Source organism: Macaca mulatta, chromosome 16 (assembly GCF_049350105.2).
Source record: "Macaca mulatta isolate MMU2019108-1 chromosome 16, T2T-MMU8v2.0, whole genome shotgun sequence".
Lineage (NCBI taxonomy): Eukaryota > Metazoa > Chordata > Mammalia > Primates > Cercopithecidae > Macaca > Macaca mulatta.
This window is the reverse complement of record NC_133421.1, coordinates 68,854,185-68,879,216: the sequence shown is the minus strand read 5'-3', so window position 1 is coordinate 68,879,216 and position 25,032 is coordinate 68,854,185. Positions and strand designations below refer to the sequence as shown.

At 40.9% G+C, this 25,032-nt stretch overlaps 1 protein-coding gene and 3 long non-coding RNA genes across 37 annotated transcripts in view; 3 read left to right on the top strand and 1 right to left on the bottom strand.

Annotated features, from left to right (window-relative positions):
* GPATCH8 (G-patch domain containing 8) overlaps positions 1-25,032 on the top strand; it is a 107,386-nt gene that overhangs the window by 1,093 nt on the left and 81,261 nt on the right. For 6 of the 33 annotated variants that reach the window (XM_077971913.1, XM_077971919.1, XM_077971918.1 and 3 more), the window contains exon 2: positions 13,394-13,540. The exons of the other annotated variants lie outside the window; for them this stretch is intronic. The gene's annotated coding sequence lies outside the window, so the exon portion shown is untranslated. The remainder of the gene's footprint in view (positions 1-13,393; positions 13,541-25,032) is intronic. 33 annotated transcript variants of the gene reach the window in all.
* Positions 1,794-10,545, top strand: LOC144335766 (uncharacterized). The gene is made up of 4 exons (XR_013406917.1): positions 1,794-2,016; positions 3,363-5,588; positions 8,190-8,323; positions 10,325-10,545. It is a non-coding gene; the product is annotated as an uncharacterized LOC144335766 (long non-coding RNA).
* LOC144335762 (uncharacterized) lies at positions 10,985-24,974 on the top strand. Of its 2 annotated transcripts, none has more exons than XR_013406912.1 (4): positions 10,985-11,375; positions 21,333-21,723; positions 22,366-23,612; positions 24,849-24,974. It is a non-coding gene; the product is annotated as an uncharacterized LOC144335762 (long non-coding RNA). The 2 variants fall into 2 exon arrangements; XR_013406913.1 differs by having other exon boundaries at positions 10,987-11,375; positions 22,366-23,604; positions 24,835-24,974.
* LOC144335765 (uncharacterized) lies at positions 12,961-19,895 on the bottom strand. Its single transcript, XR_013406916.1, has 2 exons — positions 17,854-19,895; positions 12,961-13,184 (listed from the first exon to the last, which is right to left on the bottom strand). It is a non-coding gene; the product is annotated as an uncharacterized LOC144335765 (long non-coding RNA).

Here is a 25,032-nt window from a genome sequence, read left to right as displayed (position 1 = left end):
ACTCAAGTTTTTATCCGGCTGCAGATCCTACTCAAAGCAATAGGAAAGCACTCTAGGTGTGTTTCAGAATGCAGTTTAAAGAGTTTGAATTCCCTGAGATGATAGGACTGGTAAATAAATAGATAAAGCAGTTTAACAATTTTAACTCAGCACTGTTAACAAGGTAGTACATAGAACGCTTATGAGAAGTTTTGCAGCAGTAAGGGATCTGGGGGCTGTTAAAGCCTTGTGATCATGCGCTTGCTGTATAGCTGCAGCACAATACAGAAGAATCTCAAGGTGTTCTAAGGATATAATGCAGATTCACCAAAGTTTGAAGCAGTTCATATTAGCCTTTTGATCCCTGAGAAATATATGTATATTTTAGCAAGCACTATAAAATATGAGTAGGCTGCAAGGTGTATGATGAGCTTTATTGATTTTTAAATTACCAATAGAGACCTATTGATAACTAAAGCCCGCAAATGCTTTTCAGAGGAGAGAATCTCAAGGTGACCTAATAAAATCGAAAATAGATAATATGGACAATTAAATTTTGAGGAAAGATGACTGTCAACCACAGAATTCCAGCAGGCTTAACAAACAGGATTTTCGGGGCCTTTAATGAAGATTTTGAAAATTGTGGATAGCAGAGTGTGAATGCTGTTTCCTGAAAAAAATTGAGGGGGTTAGCCTCTACTTTTTCAATACTCAGTTTCTAAGTAAGATGACCCTCTCTTTTGATGCTTTAGTTGGGTATTGCAAAACCTGATTTTGGTTTCATGGTAGTCCTTTGAAGATGATATGTATAGTTCATTTTCTGCTTCTATGTTGAAAGAACCAACCCGTTAAGTTGGGTCAGCCAGGAAGATGTTGGGGTTTTTTTTGTTTGTTTGTTTTTGAGACGGAATCTCACTCTGTCGCCCAGGCTGGAGTGCAGTGGCACCATCTCGGCTTACTGCAACCTTCCCCTCCCGGGTTCAAGCGATTCTTCTGACTCAGACTGCCGAGCAGCTGAGACTACAGGCGCCTGTCACCACACCCGGCTTATTTTTGTATTTTTAGTAGAGATGGGGTTTCACCGTCTTGGCCAGGCTGGTCTCGAACTCCTGACCTCGTCATCCGCCTGCCTCGGCCTCCCAAAGTGCTGGGACTGCAGGTGTGAGCCACCGCACCCGGCCGAAAATGTTGGTTTTTAAAATTCAGATGTCCTAGCATTTTGGGTAAATAAGGTATTGGGAATGGAAACCTTTTTAGACAGTTGGAAGATGTTAAAACTTTTATAAATTATGTTAATTTATAACATTCATTTAAAGTACTTTTATTTAAAAATGAAGTGGTATTTTTCTGTGTGTTTTAATAAAGGGAAAAATACAGATTGTCTTTCACTTAATGATGTCTTTTGATTCAAAGTTATTGGTGAGAGAATGTAATGTAATAGGATTCTCCTGTGAATAATGTATCTGAAACATTTTCGGCTTCAGGTTATTCAAAATTAAACGTGGCCTCCTTAAAAGGTTTTGGGTGAAGCCACTGACTATACTTGAAAACAAATCATAGTAAGTTTCCAAACACAATGGATAGATCTTGTTGCTTTCAACAGATCTTGTAGCACTGGAAATTTTTCTGTTCATCTTCTCTGGTAAGTTCGAGATGACTGTTATTTTCTTTGCCTTTAATTTGGCAGGATGATTTAAAGCTGTAGAGCTTCACTCTCTACCAGTTTATCAAGTGCAAATTTTAGAGAGTTTGATGTCTCTTGAAATTATTATGGAGTCAGGGAGTTGGGCTGAGTATTACAATTTGTGAATACCTACGTTTCTTTTTTTTTTTTTGAGTCCGAGTCTCGCTCTGTCACCCAAGCTGGAGTGCAGTGGCGCGATCTTGGCTCACTGCAACCTCCGCCTCCCGGGTTCAAGCGATTCCCCTGTCTTGCCCTCCTGAGTAGTTGGGACTACAGGCGCTCGCCACCACACCCAGCTGTTTTTTTTTTTTTTTATTTTTAAGAGACAGGGTTTCACCATGTTAGCCAGGATGGTCCTGATCTGCTGACCTCGTGATCCGCCCGCTTCGGCCTCCCAAAGTACTGGTATTACAGGCGTGAGCCTCCACACCTGGCATGAATACCTAAGTTTCAAAGGTATTTTGTATATATAGTGAAAAGTTACGGTTAACGGTGGTATTCCACTTGAAGCACTCATGAATATAGAGATTAATCATTATCAGGAACCTAACTTTTTTTAATTTGTAACTTTATTATAATAACGAACAGGTCCTATTCCACAGGCTTTATGTGTCTTATCTCATAGTCTTCACTATATAACCCTTACGAGGTAGGTACTGTTTTTACTGCCGTTTTCAGCTGAGGCACAGAGAATTAGGTAACTTAGCCAATTACATACATCTGTTAAATGGCAGAGCCTAAATTCATACTGACTTTTGGACTCTTGAACTTGTCCTCGTGACCATTTTGTCTGCTGCTGACAATTACACATTTTATATAGCTGTAATTGAGTCATCAAATGTGGAGGATAAACTTATAGGTGACGAAGAATAAGGGAGCTTTTAGAAAGGTGATACAATTGCAGTTTTTATTCTGTTTGGTTTTGTCCAGATCTGTTTCTTTCTGGTCTCCCAATGGCTTCTAGGGGGGCATTCAACAATGATAAATTACGTTGTGTCATAGAGGATATATTGTTAACTGTTTTAGTTTAGACATTCTTTTGTCTAGCCTTTAAAGTGTTGTTTTTTTAAATCTTTGGTAATCTTTGTAATCTAAGCTGATGTGTTTATTTTTACAAATGTTTTAAGAGCTTTAACTACTCCTTTAAGAATCTGACCTCAATTTCTGAATGAGATGTTACTTCTGCCGGCATTTACCAGATTAAGATATATTTGTTCACAGATTGAAGTGTTACACAAACTAATGGAAAATATATAACTTAAGATAATCAACACTTTGGATTACAGGTTCATTAAAGAAAGTTTTGTTTGTACAGTGATGTATAACTAGCCATACGGTGCCGTTAAGATACAGTGCTTAGCATTTTATGGTTGCGCAGCTATTATTGGTGATGCAGCTGAATGCTGGTGAGGAAATGATCTTTAGCGTATGTACCTGCAGAGGACTGATGATTTGTGTTCTGAGTGTTCTCTGCATTTTATTTCTTTTCTTTTTTTTGTTTTGAGACGGAGTTTCGCTCTTGTTGCCCATGCTGGAGTGCAATGGCACCATCTCGGTTCACCTCAACCTCCGCCTCCCGGGTTCAAGCGATTCTCCTGCCTCAGCCTCCTGAGTAGCTGGGATTACAGGCATGTCCCACCACGTCCAGCTGTTTTTTATGTATTTTTTAGTAGAGACAGGGTTTCACCATGTTGGTCAGGCTGGTCTCAAACTCCCAGCCTCAGGTGATCCACCCACCTCAGCCTCCCAAAGTGCTGGGATTACAGGTGTGAGCCACTGCGCCCGGCCCTCTGCATTTTATTTATAGTGAAAAGTAACTACAGGAATAGATCAGTGAGTGATAAGTTGATAAGAGAAACAAGACATACTATCTTAAAGGTCATAATAAAAATACAGAAATTGCCCAAGAACTTTCTGTAATCTGTGTAAGTAATCATAATGGTAAATAGCAATAAGCTAGTCATGTATTACATTTATGCAGTATGTTTGTAGGATTCCTCTTTGGGTTTCCATATGTAACCAGTATGTGACCCTCAGGAAATTCTTAGTTGAGACTGTTAAGTGAAGAGGTTCATAGTTTTAAGATATTTAGGTCACAGAAGGGTATTAGTATATTTTCTGTATGTAATATAGTTGGCATTGTAATGCAGATGTGCCAGATATGACACATGGACAAGTGTTTTAAATGGTTTTTCCTATGTCTCCCTGTAATCTGGAAGAAATGCCACAAGCTATTTAAAGTAATGTCAGTTTGGCTTGGGATACTGAAACTTGTGTAAAATCATTACTCTTTCCTGTCTCATAGTATGATAAGTGAAAAGGATTAGAATCAGGGCTGTTGTACCAGTTTCAAAATACTGATGCTGAATTGACATGATTATTAGCAAATGCAAAATGATACTGACATTGGTTAATATATTCTCAGGAGATCAAGAGTGACCAAAGTAAAGTCAGCGTAAGAGAAGTTTCCCTGGAGGTGATTTGAAGGGTAAATGGTATATAATCACTTTTAAAATGTGGGACATATCAAGGAATAACATCGCAGAGAGAGACTTAAGTTGTAATTAGGAAAGATTGGGGTTGGGAAGAGGGCTTCATGTGATGATATATTTCATTATTTGTTTTCAAAGTAGGCATGGGAGGCAGGAAGAAACAGATCTGGACAAATACAGTATTAGACTGAGTGTTATTTCAGGTCTCTTACAGTACAGTCAGAATGATAGAAAAACAAGTATTCCTGTTGTACCTTTCCTTTTCTTCTATGCATGTAACGCAGTTCTCATTAGAGTACTGCAAAGGGATTCTTTCATCACATTTTCTTATGTCTTTATGATAAATTGTATAACCAAAGCTAAAATTTGTGACTTAAATTTTTATTCTTTTTTTTTTTTTTTTTTTGGAGACGGAGTCTCGCTCTGTCGCCGAGGCTGGAGTGCAGTAGCACGATCTTAGCTCACTGCAAGCTCCGCCTCCCGGGTTCACGCCATTTTCCTGCCTCAGCCTCCCGAGTAGCTGGCACTACAGGCGCCCGCCACCACGCCCGGCTAATTTTTTGTATTTTTTAGTAGAGTTGGGGTTTCACCATGTTGGTCAGGCTGGTCTCGATCTCCTGACCTCGTGATCCACCCACCTCGGCCTCCCAAAGTGCTGGGATTATAGGCATGAGCCACCGCGCCCAGCTAAAATTATTTTAAGACACATATATAATAAGCTATCGCAATTGTGCTGCTTCATAATTGAGATACATTTCCATGTGATTTCTGTTTATCTGGGTACATGATAAAAATTTTTTAAAGGACAGTCTGTTTTTCTTTTCTTTTTTTTTGGAGACAGTGTCTGGCTCTTTTGCCCAGGCTGGAGTACAGTTGTGGGATCTTGGCTCACTGCAGTCTCCACCTCCTGGGCTCAAGCAGTCCTCCCACTTCAGCCTCCCGAGTAGCTGAGACTACAGGAATGTATCACCATGACTGGCTAAGCTCTGTATTTTTTTTAGAGACAGGGTTTCAACTTGTTGCCCAGGCCGATATTGAACTCCTGGGCTCAAGCAATCCTCCCACCTCAGCCTCCCAAAGTGCTGGGATTACAGGCATGCACCACTGCACCCAGCTGACAGTCTGTTTTTTTAATGTGGTCAAGATTTTTTTAATTTAATTTTTTAAAATGAAAAAAAATTTTTTTTTTGACACAAGGTCTCACTCTGTCACTCAGGCTGGAGTGCAGTGACGTGATCATGGCTCCCAGCAGCCTCGACCTCCCAGCTTCAAGTGATTCTCCCACCTCAGCCTTCTGAGTAGCTGGAGCTACAGGTGTATCACCAAGCCCTGCTAATTTTTTTGCATTTTTGTAGAGATGGGGTTTCGCCATGTCACCCAGGCTGGTCTCAACTCCTGAGCTCAAGCTATCCTACCATCTCGGCCCCCCAAAAGTGCTGAGATTACAGGCATGTGCCACTGCACCTGGCCAAGATGACCATTTTCTGAAAAGAAGTAGCAGAAGTTCGTGAGATCTTAATTATGAATCAGAAACCTATGTAAAGGTTTCATTTTTGCTCTTGTGACTTAGTTTCTAGTATTTTATTAATGAAAATGGTTTCTAGCTTCGAAGTGGATTCCAGTTCATGAGTTCTGTTAAAATTCCTTCCCTGAAACAACTTAGTACTTTTGCTTGTATGTCTGGCATTAATTTTCTTTTCATATTAGCATTGCCATTTAGCATTAAATGAAAGCAGATTCATGGTAATTACCCAAGGAATTACAGATGACCACCACTAATACTGAAAGAAGTCATTGATTTGATATTGCAGTGAATACCAGAAGATGTTGTAATGATTTTCCACTTATAAAAAGTGAATTGTCCATTTAACTGTGGAAGTCTAAGCAAATGTGCTTAATGCATATTGTATTAGTCAATGCAAAAAGTTAAATATGCCCAGGCTGAAAGAAGCTATATGCTGTATGGTCATTTTTTATACCAAATGATTTCTTTGGAATTTAAACAAATATGTTTAGTATTTTATTCCTAATTTAGGAAGAAAAAGCAGCTAAAGTTATTCTGACATTGTACACAGATTAGTAGCACATGACTCTGTTATTTAGTAAGCCCTATAGATAGTAAGGAATTAAAATTGTTAGTGAGCAAAACAGAAGTATCCTGCCATTTACTTTAATTCTTTTTATCATAGTTTTGAGGTACGATAGTTCCTGTGTGCATGTCACTCAAGCAACCAGAAAGTGTCTTTGTAATACGCATTTGGTCTCATCTCATGAAGTTCCAATTATTTGTTGTCATCCTTGCCACTCTTTGGCAATTACATTGATTTCAAAGAGGAATTCCAGTTCATCTTAGTGTTTCATAGAATTGAAACACAGAATAGCTTTACAGGTTTAAAGTTGTAATAGAAAAAAGTCATAGAGTTTTCTGACGTTTTAATAATGACATTGTTGGAAAAGTCAGTACCTCTCTTATAGCTCCCCTAACATTATTCTTCCAGAGTTAATGAGAAAAGAGGAGCTTAATTTTTCATCCTTTCTGTAGGCAGTGCTGATCAAAATCAAGAAATTATTTTGACACTGTAGGTCTTGACTATAGAAGTAAAGGTAGGTTGGGCGCAGTGGTTCACGCCTGTAATCCCAGCATTTTGGGAGGCTGAGGCAGGTGGATCACCCGAGGTCGGGAGTTCGAGACCAGCCTGGCCAAAATGGCGAAACCCCATCTCTACTAAAAATACAAAAAATTAGCTGGGTGTGGTGGTGTGCTCCTGTAGTCCTTGCTACTCGGGAGGCTGACGCAGGAGAATCTCTTGAACCTGGGAGGCGGAGGTTGCAGTGAGCCGATCCTGCACTATTGCACTACAGCCTGGGCAACAGAGTGAGACTCCGTCTCAAAACAATACAAAACATAACAGAAAAAGAAATTAAGCTAATGCTTGTGGATTGTATGCTGTAGTGTCAGTGATTTCCCTTGTTGCTATGAATAGAGAGCTATGAGTAAAATTATGAGGAATCTTTAAAGAAAGGGCAAAAGTGGTCGAAAATTTAATTGGTTTAATATTTGTACTAGGGTATCATCTGTGCAAGCAATAACAAGGGTTATATTTACTTTGAGAATAGTTTCTAGAATATAGACTTAATTTTTGAAAACTTAAATAAAACAGTGTTTGAATAGTGGTTGTACTAAGAAGTACTTATTGTAATTTAAGTGTTACTGTGCGGGTAGTTGGTTAAGAAGTGTTTTTGTTTTTCTTTTTTGTTTTTTTTTTTTTTTTTTTTTGAGACAGAGTCTCGCTCTGTCGCCTAGGCTGGAGTGCAGTGGCCGGATCTCAGCTCACTGCAAGCTCCGCCTCCCAGGTTTACACCATTCTCCTGCCTCAGCCTCCCGAGTAGCTGGGACTACAGGCGCCCGCCACCTTGTCCGGCTAGGTTTTTTTTTGTATTTTTAGTAGAGACGGGGTTTCACCGTGTTAGCCAGGATGGTCTCGATCTCCTGACCTCGTGATCCGCCCGTCTTGGCCTCCCAAAGTGCTGGGATTACAGGCTTGAGCCACCGCGCCCGGCCTGTTTTTGTTTTTCAAGGAGTTTTCATATTAGTTGGAGAGATAAACATAAGTAATAAAGTTTAGTTTATTATTCATAAGACCAGCATGATTATCAGAAAAACAGTATAGCTAATAAATGCAAAACTCTAAGGAGAGAACCCTTAAAGTGGGATGATTGGATATGATGTGATGTGATGTGATGTGATGTGATGTGATGTGATGTTATGTTATGTTATGTTATGTTTTTCAGACAGAGTCTTGCTCTGTTGCCCAGGCTGGAATGCAGTGGCGTGATCTCAGCTCACCGCAACCTCCACCTCCTGGGTTCAAGCAGTTCTCATGGCTCACCCTCACAAGTAGCTGGGATTACAGGCGCCCACCACCACGCCTGACTAATTTTTGTATTTTTAGTAGAGATGGGGTTTCACCATGTAGGTCAGGCTGGTCTTGAACTCCCACCTCCAGTGATCTGCCTGCCTTGGCCTCCCAAAGTGCTGAGATTACAGGTGTGAGCCACCGTGCTGGCCTGGGCATACTTTTATGAAGAAGTTAGCATTTAAGCTGGATCTTGAAGGTTGGGATTGCAACCTTCAAGTGAATGGAAGTACACTCAGTTGGAAAAAATAGCCAGGACAAAAGTAAAGAAGTAGAACAAGCAGAATTTGTTTTTTTAGGACAATGAATTAATGATTGGGCATAGGGAAAAAGTGGAGACTAGGGCTGCAAAGATAAATTTTATTTTAATACTATAAGCAGGAATGCACTAACTATTTAAGGTGCTTAAGCTGAGGGATAGACAGTCAAAGCCCTCTTACTTATAGGAAGATTAATTCAGCTATAGTTTGTTAGATGTGCTATACCCATATAGTTAAAGTGCTGATAACCAGTCTCTCTTAACCGGAGTTAATGTGAATAGGAGCAAATGGGTAGAGGGCGTATATGAGGAGTGATTACAATAATGGACCATGTGATTTCTTTTTTTTTGAGATGAAGTTTCGCTCCTGTTGCCCAGGCTGGTATGCAGTGGTGCGGTCTTGGCTCACTGCAACCTCCGCCTCCCAGGTTCAAATGATTCTCCTGCCTCAGCCTCCCAAGTAGCTGGGATTACAGGCGCCTGCCACCATGCCCGGCTAATTTTTGTATTTTTAATAGGGACAGGGTTTCACTATGTTGGCCAGGCTGGTCGCGAGCTCCTGACCTTAGGCGATCCATCCACCTCGGCCTCCCAAAGTGCTGAGATTACAGGTGTGGGCCACTGTGCCCAGCTGGACCATGTGATTTTAAGCTTAGTAAGGAGATGAATGAGGACTTTTGGGAGTGCGGGTGGTGGCAGCAGTGTAGGTAGTGAGAGGATGAAAAATTGGTAGGATCAATGGATTGTAGATTCTAATGGGATTTAAGACTTGTTAGAGTGGGAGTACTGGAGGGAATGAGCTAGAAAGATAGAAGGTGGTGGTTGTAGAATACGATGTTTGAAATAACAGTTATATTAATAGAAGGGTTGAGATTACTAATGATTATGAGAGTACATGGTTAAGGCAGAATGGAGAACAAGATCATTTTAGGAAAGGAAGTTAAGGAACTGAGGCACCAGGATGTTACAAAGATAATCTGACCTGGTTATGAGAATGGTAATATGGTATAGTTGTATACTTTATGGTTTAATAAATGCCTTTTATATAATGTTCTTTTCTGGTTCTTTTAATAATTCAGTGAAGTAAATAGAATAGGTACTAATCCTGTTTTGAAGATGAAGAAACTGAGGCCTGGATAAATTATTTTGCCTAGTGCAGAGCTGAAGTTTGAACTTCGATCTTTTGACTTCTTTTGTTCTTTTCTTTTTAAATAAAAGAGGTGGAATTTTGTTACATTGCCCAGGCTGGACTTGAACTCCTGGGCTCACACCATCCTCCCACCTGTGCCTCCCTAGTAGCTGAGACTACAGGTGCATGCCATCGAGCCTGGCTGATTTCTTGTATAGTATTCTGTTTACTGTGGTATATAGATTGGCCTCTCTTCAAGGTATATATACTGTGATATATACATTGTGGTATGTAGAATGTTGGTATTATCTCCAGTATGTAAAACATTGTACTACTTTAATACATGACAGCATTTTGTACCAGTTAATAAACTGGTAGGAAATAGTTGGTATGCTTATTAAAGATTATAATTTTTGTTTCAGAAACATCTCAGTATTAAAAACCAATAGTTGGGCCGGGCGCGGTGGCTCAAGCCTGTAATCCCAGCACTTTGGGAGGCCGAGACGGGCGGATCACGAGGTCAGGAGATCGAGACCATCCTGGCTAACACGGTGAAACCCCGTCTCTACTAAAAAATACAAAAAAATCTAGCCGGGCGAGGTGGCGGGTGCCTGTAGTCCCAGCTGCTCGGGAGGCTGAGGCAGGAGAATGGTGTAAACCCGGGAGGCGGAGCTTGCAGTGAGCTGAGATCCGGCCACTGCAGTCCAGCCTGGGCAACAGAGCAAAACTCCATCTCAAAAAAAAAAAAAAAAAAAAAAAAAAAAAAAAACCAATAGTTGTCAGGCATGGTGGCTTATGCCTGTAATCCCAGCACTTTGGGAGCCAAGGTGGATGGATAACCTGAGGTCAGGAGTTTGTGACCAGCCTGGCCAACATGGCAAAACCCTGTCTTTACTAAAAATACAAAAATTAGCTGAGCATAGTGGTGCATACTTGTAGTCCCACCTACTGCGGAGGGGAGGCTGCTGAGGCAGGAGAATTGCATGAACCCAGGAGGCAGAGGTTGTTGTGAGTCAGGATTGTGCCACTCACTCCAGCCTGGGTGACAGAATGAGACTGTCTTAAAAACAAACAAAAAAACAAATGACTTACCACCATTGGTTTAATTGGTTATAAACCAGTGGTTTGATTGGTCATTTATGACTTCTTGCTTGTCTTTTCACTGTCTGTGGGTCTAGCAGATAATCCCATTCCATTTTCCAAACATTAGTGAGTACCTGATTGTTATTGTGTTATCATAAAAGCATAAGAAAACAAGACAAAAGTCCATTTTGTTCATTTGTTCCAGTAAAATAATAGATTGGAGAGGAGAATGGAATTTCTACTGGATACTCCCAAGTTAGGGTACTATAAGCTTATCCTTGATCATTACACCTTTATAAAAGTTGACTACTGTGATATATGGTGAGGATAATATCAGCTACTGTTTGTTGCCAGCTAGATTACATGTCAGGTCTGGTGCCAAGACATTTTGAAGATATTTGTCTAATCCAAGTAACTCTCCAAACTAGTTGGTGGTATCTCACTTTTTTTTTTTCCTTAAACTTTTTTTTTTTTTTTTTTTTTTTGTGGAGACGGAGTCTTGCTCTGTCGCCCAGGCTGGAGTGCAGTGACTCCATCTCAGCTCACTGCAAGCTCCACCTCCCAGGTTCATGCCATTCTCCTGCCTCAGCCTTCCGAGTAGCTGGGACTACAGGTATGTGCCACCATGCCTGGCTAATTTTTTTGTATTATTAGTAGAGATGGGATTTCACCATGTTAGCTAGGATGGTCTCTATCTCCTGACCTCATGATCCTCCTGCTGGGATTACAGGCGCCTTTTTTTTTTTTTTTTTTTTTTTTTTTGAGTTGTCTCTGTCACCCAGGCTGGAGTGCAGTGACTCCATCTTGGCTCACTGCAAGCTCTGCCTCCCAGGTTCACATCATTCTCCTGCCTCAGCCTCCCGAGTAACTGGGACTACAGGCGCCCGCCACTACGCCTGGCTGATTTTTTGTGTTTTTAATAGAGATGGCGTTCACCATGTTGGTCAGACTGGTCCCAAACTCCTGACCTCAGATTATCCGCGCCCACCTCAGCCTCCCAAAGTGTTGGGATTACAGGCATGAGCCAACGTGCCTGGCCTTTTTTTTTTTTTTTAATAGAGGCAGGGTCTTGCTGTGTTTCCCAGGCTACACTTGAACTGAAGCAATTCTTCCACCTCAGTCTGTTGAGTAGTTGGGACTATAGGCATGTGCCACTCCTCCTGGCTAAAAGTTAGTTTTTCTGGCTGGGTGCAGTGGCTCATGTCTGTAATCACAGCACTTTAGGAGGTCGAGGTGGGCGGATCACTTGAGGTCAGGAGCTCAAGACCAGCCTGGCCAACATGGTGAAATCCCGTCTGCTACTAAAAAATATAAAAATTAGGCCGGGCGTGGTGGTTTACACCTGTAATCCAGCACTTTGGGAGGCCAAGGAGGGCAGATAACTTGAGGTCAGGAGTTCAAGACCAGCCTGGCCAACATGGTGAAACCCCGTCTCTACTAAAAATACAAAAATTAGTTAGGTGTGGTGGCACGTGCCTGTAATCCCAGTAAGGCTGAGGCAGGAGAATCACTTGAACCCGGGAGGCAGAGGTTGCAGTGAGCCAAGATCATGCCACTGCACTCCAGCCTGGGCAACAGACCAAGACTCTGTCTCAAAAAAAAATTACAAAAATTAGCTGGGCACGGTGGCTGGTACCGGTAATCCCAGCTACTTGGGATACTGAGGCATGAGAATTTGTTAAACCTGGGAGGCGGAGGTTGCAGTGAGCCAACATCGCCCCACTGCACTCCAGCCTGGGCAACAGAGTGAGACACTGTCTCAAAAATAAATAAATAAAATTTTTAAAAAAATAAATTTTATTTTTCAGCATAGTGCTTTTTTGGGAAAACAGTTATTTCTTGTCCTAATCACATTATCCAGAATAATTTGATGTGTCAAACAGGTGTACATGTATTTTTAGATGAGTGTGTGATATTTCTGCACCCTTGACCCAGTGTGATGTGTTTTCAGGTTCTTAGTTACTTGTTGAGATTGCTGGCCAATTATCTTTCCTACCAATTAACATAGAATTAAATTTATGTATTAAGTGAAGTTTATTCCTCTGGGTCATTGACTGGCCTCAGCAGTATTTTAAAATAATAATCTATTACTTTGTACCTCTTTAAACCTCACAACGTATGTAACAATGCTATAGTGTAATAATCTGGATTTTACAGCGGGGGAAACGGGCCTAGAGAGAGGTTTGGGAATTTGCCCAAGGTTATACAACTAGCAAATGGTAGTGACTTGATTTCTGGTGTCTCTGACTTCAGAGAGCTTTGTTTGTTATAATAATATACTGGAAACTGTTGTAAATCAGACGATATGATTATGGAAACAACAGTGAAGAATTAGGTTCATTAGGAATTGATCACAATGGTGTTTCTGTCTACCTTGTAAATAGAAATAATTTTTTTCTCTTTTGAGACAGTGTCTCACTCTGTTGCCCAGGCCAGAGTTCAGTGGTGTAATCTTGGCTTACCACAACCTCCATCTACCGGGTTCAAGCACTTCTCCTGCCTCAGCCTCCCTAGTAGCTGGGACTGCAGGTGCCTGCCACCACACCTGGCCAATTTTTGTATTTTTGGTAGAGACAGGGTTTCACCATGTTGGCCAGGCAGGTCTTGAACTGTTGACTTCAGATGATTCACCCACCTCAGCCTCCCAAATTGCTGGGATTACAGGCATGAGCCATCGCATCTGGCCGTAAATTGAAATAAATTTTAAGTATACTAGTGAAATGACACCAATAATCCCCAGGATGTGCATTTCTTTTTGGATAGGCTTTTTCTCCCGGGACATTTTCTTTTTAAATTCCATTTTTAAAGGCGCATACATACATTTATTTATTGAGACAGGATTTCTTACAGGTCAAGGATTCTACTTCCAAACACAGGACAAAAGTGGAAATTTGCCCAGGATGCAGTACAGTGGTGCGATCACTGCTTACTGCACTCTTGACCTCTTGGACTCAGGCGATCCTCCCATTGCAGCCTCCCGAGTAGCTGGGACTACAGGTGTGTACCACCACATTCAGTTAATTTAATTTTTTGTATTGTTTGTAGAGACGGGGTCTTCTTTTGTGGTCTTGAACTCCTGGCCTCTAGTGATCTTCCTGCCTTCCAAAGTGCTAGGATTACAAGTGTGAGCCACCATGCCCAGCTAGGATCCACCAACTTTGAGCTTTGAGTAATATTATTCATTTAAAAATGTTTTTCAAAGAATTTGTATTAATTATTATTTTTTGAGATGGAGTCTTGCTCTGTCACCAGGCTGGAGTGCAGTGGCGCGATCTCGGCTCACTGCATCCTCTGCCTCTCAGGTTCAAGCAATTCTCTGCTTCAGCCTCGCGAGCAGCTGGGATTACAGGTGCCCGCCACCACACCTGGCTAATGTTTGTGTTTTTAGTAGAGACGGGGTTTCACCATCTTGGCTAGGCTGGTCTTGAACTCCTGACCTTGTGGTCCACCTGCCTTGGCCTCCCAAAGTGCAGGGATTACAGGCATGAGCCACTGCACCTGACTGAAGTTGTATTAAATTTTAATAGTTATAGGAAGAGGGAAGAGGATAAGAACAGCTCTTTAGAGTTTCAGTATTGTGTTTTGCTTTTTGAGATTATAGGCTCTTGATTGTGATCTTTGACTTGTCCTAATAATTCCTTCTTTTTTTTTTTTGAGACAGAGTTTCGCTCTTTTTGCCCGGGCTGGAGTGCAATGGTGCACTCTCGGCTCACTGCAACCTCTGCCTCCCGCGTTCAAGCGATTCTCCTGCCTCAGCCTTCCGAGTAGTTGGGATTACAGGCATGTGCCACCACCCTAGCTAATTTTGTATTTTTAGTAGAGATGGGGTTTACTCCATGTTGGTCAGGCTGGTCTTGAATTCCCGACCTCAGGTGATCCACCTGCCTCGGCCTCCCAAAGTGCTGGGATTACAGGCGTGAGCCACTGCACCCGGCAATAATTCCTTCTCCTCCAGCTCTAATTTCTCTCTACTCATTTCTATATAGTTTAATCATGTAAAGGGTACAGCTGTGGGATTATGTAGACGTCAGAATCAGCACCAGTTAGCAAATAATAAGATTTCATTTATCTGGATGAATTTAAGGCAATTCCTGTCTTTATTGATACTTTAAATGATCACCACAACCAAATTTATAAGAGAAGTTTCCACATTTGTCCTGTGTTTGGAAGTAGAATCCTTGACCTGTAAGGAGCTAGAGGTACTGTGTGTTTTAATGACATGCAGGGCAGGTCAGCCAGGTTGTATTCATTGGCCATTAGACCTACCACAAGTTGAAGTTTTTTTTAAGAGTGGAGGCAGTTGAAGGAAAGTCAATTGGGTGTGTGCATATAATTTAAAATCTAATACTTTTTTTTTTTTTAAGAAAAGCTAGATTGCTTCCAGTCTGACCCTTTTGAACTTATATTCCTGATCAAAATAAATGAAAAACTATATTTCAACTTTGAAAGCCTATAGTATTCAGAAAGGAATAGTTGATTTAGATAATGAAATAAGTGTTCCAAGCAGTCATTTTTTTAAATTTAAACTTTATTTTTTACCTCCCTCAGCTCGTACCTATAAGCAGTCAATAAAACTAAATTTTAGAAATGCTATAATGTAGGACCTATGAATTTTTGCCAGGATAAGCATGAGTTTTAGTTTATACCTTTTATTTTGGAATAATTACTGTTAGCATCTTTTGTTTTTTCTTTTTTTGTTTTTTTTCTAAGACAGGGTCTTGCTGTGTCACCCAGGCTGGACTGAAGTGGCAAGATCATAGTTTACTGCAGCCTCCAACTCCTAGACTCAAGGGATCCTCCTCCCCACTCAGGCTCTTGAATAGCTGAGACTACAGGTGTACACCATGATTAAAAATTTAAAAAAAAAAAATTTTTTTTTAATTTATGAAGATAGGGTGTCACTGTGTTTTCCTGGCTGATCTTGAACTCCTGGGCTCAAGAGATCCTCCCACCTTGGCTTCCCAAAGTGCTGGGTTATAGGTGTGAGCCACTGTACCCAGCCTTAATACCCATTTTATCTCAAAGTGGTTTGTATGATATATTATATGATCATCTACATCTAAAGGAAATTCAGAGATCTAAGTGAGGTTTTAAAGGGAAGGTACAGCAGCAAAAAATACCTTTTAGATCCTTTTGAGGCCTTCAGATAATCAGATGCCATACTGTTTTTAGAAAGAATGACCCTGATAAGTCTATGTTTGTCAGAATGACTCAATTTTGGTGGGGAGGTGGGTTGGGAGGCAAGAAATAAAATATCACCACTACTATCATTGTCATCTTTACTACGATTATTACTATAGTTATGCCCTGGGGGTTTGAAATCACATTTTTCCTCCTTCCTCTTTCTGTTTTTCTAGTATAACATTTCAAAAGGAACAAAAGGCAACTGGGCGCAGTGGCTCACGCCTATAATCCCAGCACTTTGGGAGGCTGAGGTGGGCGAATCACCTGAGGTCAGGAGTTCAAGACCAGCCTGGCCAACATGGTGAAACCCCGTCTCTACTAAAATACAAAAATTAGCTGGGCATGATGGCAGGTGCCTGTAATCCCAACTAGGGAGGCTAAGGTGGGAGAATTATTTGAACCCGGGAGAGGGAGGTTGCAGTGAGCCAAGATGGCACCATTGCACTCCAGCCTGGGTGACAGAGACTCCGTCTGAAAAAAAAAAAAAAAAAAAAAAAGGGACAAAAGCATTCAGAGTGAAAAGAAAACCACTTACTTAAGTGAACCTCAGAGACAACCCCACTATTTCCAATTGCATGGTGGTTCTTTCACAGAATCCATAAATATACTATATATATATGGATAATATACTAAGCATTGTGCACTCTTAACTTTCCCAAAGGATAGCATGCAAGCACATTTTCTAGCGGTTTGATTTTTTCCTCTTAATTGTATGTCTTGGAGATTTTTCCATAACTAGAAGGTTTTTTGTTTTACTTTTTGTTTTTGTTAGTTTTTTTTTGAGACGGAATCTCACTCTGTCCCTAAGACTGGAGTGCAATGGGGCAATCTTGGCTCACTGCAACCTCTGCCTTCCGGGTTCAAGCGATTTGATTACAGGCGCTCGCCATCATGCCCAGCTAATTTTTGTTTTTTTGTAGAGATGGGGTTTCACCATGTTGGCCAGGCTGTCATGAACTCCTGACCTCAGGTGATCCACCCGCCTTAGCCTCCCAAAGTGGTGGGATTACAGGCGTGAGCCACTGCACCTGGCCTGTTTTTTGTTTTATTTTAAAGTAATTTTAGATTTGTAGAATAGTTACAAAGATAGTACAGAGAATTTGGTATACCACTCACCTATATTCCCTACTAGAGTATCCGTATGCTAACTATAATACAATTATCATGGGCCATGTGTGGTGGCTCACACCTGTAATCCCAGCACTTTGGGAGGCTGAGGCAGGCAGATCACCTGAGGTCAGGAGTTTGAGACCAATCTGGCCAACATGGTGAAACCCCGTCTCTACTAAAAATACAAAAAATTAGCTGGGTGTGGTGGCGCACACCTGTAATCCCAGCTACTTGGGAGGCTGAGGCATGAGAATTGCTTGAACCAGGAGGTGAAGGTTGCAGTGAGCCGAGATCATGCCACTTCACTCCAGCCTGGGCGACAGAGCAAGACTCTGTCTCAAAAAAATAAATAAAATACAAAAAAAAAATTGGTCTGGCGTGGTGGTGCACACCTGTAGTCCCAGCTACTCAGGAGGTGGAAGTTGCAGTGAGCTGAGATTGCACCATAACACTCCAACCTGGGCGACAGAGTAAGACTCTGTCTTAAAAAAAAAAAAAAAAAAAGGCTGGGCACGGTGGCTCATGCCTGTAATCCCAGCACTTTGGGAGACTGAGGCAGGTGGATCACAAGGTCAGGAGATCAAGCTCATCCTGGCTAACATGGTGAAACTCCTTCTCTACTGAAAATACAAAAAATTAGCTGGATGTGGTGGCGCACGCCTGTAGTCCCAGTTACTCGGGAGGCTGAAGCAGGAGAATCGCTTGAACCCAGGAGGTGGAGGTTGCAGTGAGCTAAGATCGCGCCACTGCACTCTAGCCTGAGAACAGAGCAAGACTCCGTCTCAAAAAAAAAAAAAAATCAAACAACAACAACAAAAATAAAACCCTGAAAAGAAATGCTCTACAAATAATAACTTATTTAATTGTGTACTTCTCAACATTTATTTGATTTGCCTTAATAAAGCTATCAATTAGCCGCAACATTGGAAAAGTATAAAAACTTTTTATATTTTTCACTGTTTTAAAACTTGCCCTCTTAAAAATTAGGAGCCATGGCCAGGCGCGGTGGCTCAAGCCTGTAATCCCAGCACTTTGGGAGGCCGAGACGGGCGGATCACGAGGCCAGGAGATCGAGAGACGATCCCGGCTAACACGGTGAAACCCCGTCTCTACTAAAAAATACAAAAAAACTAGCCGGGCGAGGTGGCGGGCGCCTGTAGTCCCAGCTACTCGGGAGGCTGAGGCAGGAGAACGGCGTAAACCCGGGAGGCGGAGCTTGCAGTGAGCTGAGATCCGGCCACTGCACTCCAGCCTGGGTGACAGAGCAAGACTCCGTCTCAAAAAAAAAAAAAAAAAATTAGGAGCCACAACACCAAGTGAAAAAGAATAAGAAACCCCTATCATCAAAAGTGTTTGTTATACAAGAAAAAATTACCAGTACATCTTTTATCTTAGTTCTTTAACATGGTTATAAGCAATTCTAAGTCCTGTCTTCATTAATAATTCACTGTATGACCTCATGCAGATCATGTCATATTTCTCATTCTTTGTACCTTCCTTTGTAAAATGAAGAACTTGAACTAGACACTCATGTCATTTCTTGGTCTAAAATTCCACAAATTTGCAGATTTAAGCTGAATTAAAGCTACCCTATTAAAATAAGGCTAATTGGTTTCTTTAATGTTAACATAAAAACATAAACACCATCAACTCCCACCAAAGTGAAATATTAACAGCAATCACTAATCCCTGGTAGTGAAGCGCAAAATATTTTCCACCTACTCCCAACATAAATGTAGTCTCATCACAATGACAGGAACACCAAATAAAAGTAAACAAAATACTAGGTGTCACTGGGGTTGGTGATAACTTTTCAGATGGAAAACCAAAGGCACACCCATGAAAGAAAGAAATGATAAGTTAGATTTTATTAAAATTTAAAACTGCTCTGCAAAAGACACCGTCAAAAGAAAGAGAAGACAGAACAGTTTGGCGGTTCTTACAAACCTAAACCTATTTTTTAGCATTCAGTCCGGCAGTCATACTACTTAGTACTTAACCAGAAAACTTAAGTCTACACAAAAACCAAGAACATGGATGTTTATAGCATTCTTTATTTGTAATTGCCAAAACTCCACAGCAGTCCATATATCCTTCAGTAGGTGAATGGATAAGTAAACTGTGATATACCAATGGAATATTATTCAGCCCTAAAAAGAAATGAGCTATCAAGCCAGGAAAAGACATGGAAGAACCTTGGATACATATTCAGGAATATGTGAAAGAAGCCAATTGGAAAAGGCTACATAATGATTGCAAATATATGACATCCTGGAAAAGGCAAAACCGTGGAAACAGTAAAAAGATCAGTGGTTGCCAGGAGTTTGAGGGGAAGAAAGTAAAGGGATGAACAGGTGGATACTGTGGATTTTTTTGAGCAGTGAAATTATTCTCTGTGATACTGTAATGGTAGATAAATATCTCTATACATTTGGCAAAACTCATAGATGATGATATGTACACCATATCATGATGATGGTAGGTACACCAAGAGTGGACCTTAATGTACTATGGACTTTGGCTGATAATGATGTGTCAGTGTTGGTTCACCTATTGTAGCAAATGTATTATAATAAATGTGCAGGAGGCTGTGTCTATGCTTTCAGCTCAACTTTGCTGTAAACCTAAAACTACTTGAAAAAATAAAGTCTGTCTATCTAAAAGTAATCACAGAAGTTACTAATTACAATAAACTCATATTCAGTATTTCTAAAGCACTTCTTCCAAACAGCATGTATATTTTAAAACTTTACTAAAAAACTGAAACGTAACAAATTGGAAACAATGGTTACTTCTAAGAAATGAAACAGGAGAAAGGAGGGCTTTCTTTCGTTTTTTTACTTGTTACAGTGTAGCCTAAACTTTTAACAATATCCATTTTACATTAGTATTATTTGTGTTAGTAGTATATTTTAATAAAGGGGGCCACAATGCACTAAAAAATTAAAGACATTGCTTGCTCAACCTTTCCTCACCTATGACCAGACTATTAAACTAGATAACATATCTAGAGGTAAGATTAAAGAGGTTACAAAAATTGTAAAAAAAAAAAAAAAAATTTTTTTAAGTTCTACCTATGAGGTCAGTCTAATAAAATGTCTCAAAAAAAGCATTTTACAAAAAAATGTCCTTATTGGTCATAATTTTAACAGTGCAAATCACCTTTGAAAGACTGTGTGCCTGTAATCCCAGCTATTCTGGAGGCTGAGGCAGCAGGACTGCTTGGGCCCAAGTTTGAAAACAGCCTGGGCAACACAGGCTGTTAAAGAAAAAAAAAGAAATGGAGAAAAATGGAGAGAAGGGAGTGGGCAAGAGTAAGAATGTGAAAGATCTGAGTCTTTACCTTGATTAACTTGAATAAAATATAAACTGTCTTGTATGAACCAGCCTCTTCTCATTTTATTTACATAGGCAACATGGCAGAACCCTGTCTCTACCAAGAACAAAACAAAACCACATTAAACAAACAAAAATTAGCCAGGCGTGCTAGTACATGCCTGTAGTCCCGGTTACCTGGGGGGCTGAGGTGGTAGAATCAATTGAGCCTAGGAAGTAGAAGCTGCAGTGAGCTGTGATTGCGCCACTGCCTGGGTGACAGGGAGACCCTTAGTTATTCTAAATCAACATGTAATATTCACTAATGTACTAGAAAATGTTCTTATATAGAGTATATAGAAGAAGAAAGAGTTCCTGGACTTAAAGAACATGCTTTATGGTAGAGGAGATAAGTAAACAGGGAATCACAGTACAGGTACCATAACAAAGGTATGAACATAAAGCTAAAGGAGCACAGAGAAGGAGTGTCAGACAAGACTTCGAAGTTACAAGAATCTATAAATATGTTAAAATTCATAGAACTAGGCTGGGCATGGTGGTTTACACCTGTAATTCCAGCACTTTGGGAGACCAAGGCAGGCAGATCACTCGAGGTCAGGAGTTTGAGACCTGACTGGTCAACATGGAGAAACTCCATCTCTACTAAAAATACAAAAATTAGCTAGGTGTGGTGGTACACGCCTGAGATCCCAGGTCCTCAGGAAGCCGAGGCAGGAGAATTGCTTGAACCTACGAGGCAGAGGTTGTAGTAAGCCAACATGTCGCCACTGCACTCCAGCCTGGGCGAGAGTCAGACTCTTGTCTCAAAATAAATAACCCCATGTTCTCACTCGTAAGTGGGAGTTGAACAATGAGAACACACGGACACAGAGAGGGGAACATTACACACTGGGGCCTGTCGGGGTGGGGGGCAAGGGGAGGGAGAGCATTAGGACAAATACCTAATGCATATGGGACTTAAAACCTAGACAAGGCCGGGCGCAGTGGGTCACGCCTGTAATACTAGCACTTTGGGAGGCCAAGACGGGTGGATCATGAGGTCAGTTCAAGACCAGCCTGGCCAACAGGGTGAAACCCCATCTCTACTAAAAATACAAAAAAATTAGCCAGGTGTGGTGGCGGGTGCCTATAATCCCAGCTACTCAGGAGGTTGAGGCAGGAGAATCGCTTGAACCGGGAAGCGGAGGTTGCAGTGAGCCGAGATCGTACCACTGCACTTCGGCCTGGGCGACAGAGCCAGACTCCATCTCAAAAAAAAAAAATCTAGATGACGGGTTCATAGGTGCAGCAAACCACCATGGCACATGTATACCTATGCAACAAACCTGCATGTTCTGCACATGTATCCCAGAACTTAAAGTAAAATTTAAAACAAACAAACTAAAGGTTTAATTACTTTAAAAAGGTAGTACACAGTTATTGTTAGGATGAAGTTTTTTGTTTTTTTTGTTTTGTTTTGTTTTGTTTTTGAGACACACTCTTGATTTGTTACCCAGTCCTAAATGCAGTGGCTCAGTCAGCTCATAGCCGTCTTGAACCCCTGGGCTGAAGTGATCCTCCTGCCTTAGCCTCCAGAGTAGCTAGGACTGTAGGACTAGGACTATAGGTACACACCACCACACCCACTAATTTTTTTGTAGAGACAAGGTCTTGCTTGCTATGTTGCCCAAGTTGATGTCCAACTTCCTGGCCTCCAGCAGTGCTCCCAGTTCAGCCTCCCAAAGTGCTGGAATTACAGACATGAGCCACTGCGCCTGGTTTATTCTTGTATCATTAAATTGTATAGACCTGTAGAGTAAAAGAATCGATACTCGGCTGTACATTGGTGTTCTATAATATAATGAGGTTTGAGTTAATCTCAGTATTTGGATATTTATGATTTAGTAATTTAGAAGTACTTTGCAATTAATACCTTTAAAGTAACTTAAAATGTTAAGTGTTACAGTAGAAATTAAAATGCCAAGTAGCAGGTGTTTGGAGGTTAATTGAGGACAGACTTTCAGGCTGGGCCAGGTGGCTCAAACCTGTAATCTCAGCACTTTGGGAGGCTGAGGCGGGCGGATCACTTGAGGTCAGGAGTTCGAGATCAGCCTGGCCAACATGGTGAGACCGCCCCCGTCTCTACTAAAAATGCAAAAATTAGCCAGATGTGGTGGTGTGTGCCTGTAATTCCAGCTACTCCGGAGGCTGAGGTGGGAGAATCCCTTGAATCTGGGAGGCGGAGTTTGCAGTAAACCACGATGGCACCACTATGCTCTAGCCTGGGTGACAGACCAAGACTCCATCTCAAACAAAACACAAAAGGCAGACTTTCAGGATTAATAGCTGTTTTTAATTTTTAAAAATCATTTGTTGATTTTTGCTTTTTTTCATTCCTGAAATACCCACTCTTAAGTCCTTTTTTTTTTTTTTTGTCTTTGGAAAGCATACTCCCGTCCCTTGCTATTCCATTTTTCTCCTTTTTTTCTTGGATAGACTTTGCCATACAATTTTTGTTTTTATTATTTTTATTGTGGTAAAATGCATGTAACATAAAATTTATTACTTTAACTATTGGAAGTATATAGTCCAAGCCAAGTGTAGTGATGTGGCGCCTGTAGTTTCAGCTGGTCAAGAGGCCGAGGCTTGGGCTCCTTGAGCCCAGGAGTTTAAAGGCAGCCTGGCAACATAGTGAGACCCCCTTCTCTTAAAAAAAAAGTATACAGTTCAGTGGCATTAAGTACATTAACAATGTTGTACTACTATCACCACCACCATCTTGTTCTAGAACTTGTTCAGCACTGCCACACAATTTTAGCACCTAATTGTTCCCTAGTATTTGGCTGTCATGTTAAGTATCAGGTGTAAGAGATAAACAAAACTCAGTTCTTATCTTCAAGGACTTCACAGTCTAGTGAGAGAAACGTAATACTTACTGTACAATTTGACAAATTACATGTTAGAGCTCTGCAACATTAAATTTTATTATTGAATTAGAATTTAAATTTTACCTTGAAAAGGCAAAGTAACTTTTTGTTAGGTTAACATTCAAGTTATATCATTCCGCGCACCGAATTCATTTAGGCTAGACCAAAAGACTGAAGTCTTTAGTCTTTTGATTTAGGTAATTGTGGGACTCTCATATCCTAATGCCTTACACTTTAAGACTAGAAGGGAACCAGAAAATTGATATTTTGATTTAAAACCAAATAATGGGCTATTCCTTCCTGATGAAGCAAGGAGACTTGTGAAAACTGTGATTAGAGGGAACTTCTTAGTTGTCTGCAGTTATCATTTGTTGAAACTGTTTTTACTTATTTTAGTTGCAGTGACAACTTGCTTGATTATGATCAAATACATCATTATACAGGCATGTTTATCTCCTTTGCAGATCATCTTAAGGAATAGTTGCTTTGGAAACTGTCAAGAACGTACTTTTAATTTCTTGAAAAGCTGGGAGGTATCAATTGATTTAAAGTTTAATGTCTTAGCAGATTTAGTTTAAAATGATGTTACCAGATTGAGCAGTATTTATTAAAATATATATTTTATTTTCATTACTATGACTTGTTTTCTTCATTATTAAAGGTTTAATGCAATATTGCTTATAAAAAAGTGAAACAGGCTGGGTGCAGTGGCTCACTCCTGTAATCCCAGCACTTTGGGAGGCTGAGGTGGGTAGATCGCCTGAGCTCAGGAGTTTGAGACTACCCTGGGCAACATGGTGAAAACCCATCTCTACTAAAACAGAAAATATTAGCCAGGCATAGTGGCGTGCATCTGTAGTGCCAGCTACTTGGGAGGCTGAGGCACAAGAATCACTAGAGCCCTGGAGTCGGAGGTTGCAGTGAGCTGAGATTGTGACACTGCATTCCAGCTTGGGCTACAGAGTGAGACTCTGTCTCAAAAAAAAAAAAAAAAAAAAAAAGGTAAAACAGCATGGCTCTTTGTAAGACTCTGTAGTCTTCCTAATGTAGTCAGTCTAAAAGAGTTGGTGTCCCAAATGGTTGGTAGTGTTTTAGTTTGCAATTTCAACACTTGTTAGGAGAATAAAAGTTCAGATTACTAGGCCTAGATTCCTAATAAGTTGTGTTTTGTTTTGTTTGAAATAGGGTCTCGTTCTGTCACCCAGACTTGGAGTGCAGTGGCTTGATCACAGCTCACTGCAGCCTCGACCTCCTGGGCTGAAGTGATCCTCCCACCTCAGCCCCCTGAGTAGCTGGGACTACAGGTTCACACCACAATGTGTGGCTAATTAAAATTTTTTTTTTGTAGAAACAGGGTCTCACTGTATTGCCCAGGGTGGTCTTGAACTCTTGTCCTCAAGTGATCTTCCCACCTCAGTCTCCCAAAGTGCTGGAATTACAGACGTGAGCCACTGTGCCCAGCCCTAATACATTTTTATAAAGTTTTTTTCTTTCTTTCTTTCTTTTTTGAGATGGAGTCTTGCTCTGTTGCCCAGGCTGGAGTGTGGTGGCCCAATCTCAGCTCACTGCAGTCTCTACCTCCTGGGTTCAAGTGATTCTCCTGCTTCAGCCTCCCGAGTAGCTGGGACTACAGGCGCATGCCACCACAACCAGCTAATTTTTTGTAATTTTAGTGGAAATGGGGTTTCACTATTTTGGCCAGGCTGGTCTTGAACTCCTGACCTCAGGTGATCCACCTGCCTCAGCCTCCTGAAGTGCTGGGATTACAGGCGTGAACCACCACGCCTGGCCCATTTTTATAAATTTTTAAAAAGTTGGAATTTGTGGTGTGGTTTTGATTGTCTACTGAAAAAGAACGATTGCAGTGTTCTTTTAGGTTAAAAATAAAAAGAAAAGTTAAAAATAACCCTTAGTTTGGTTAAACTGTTAATAAATTTGACACGTACTGCTATT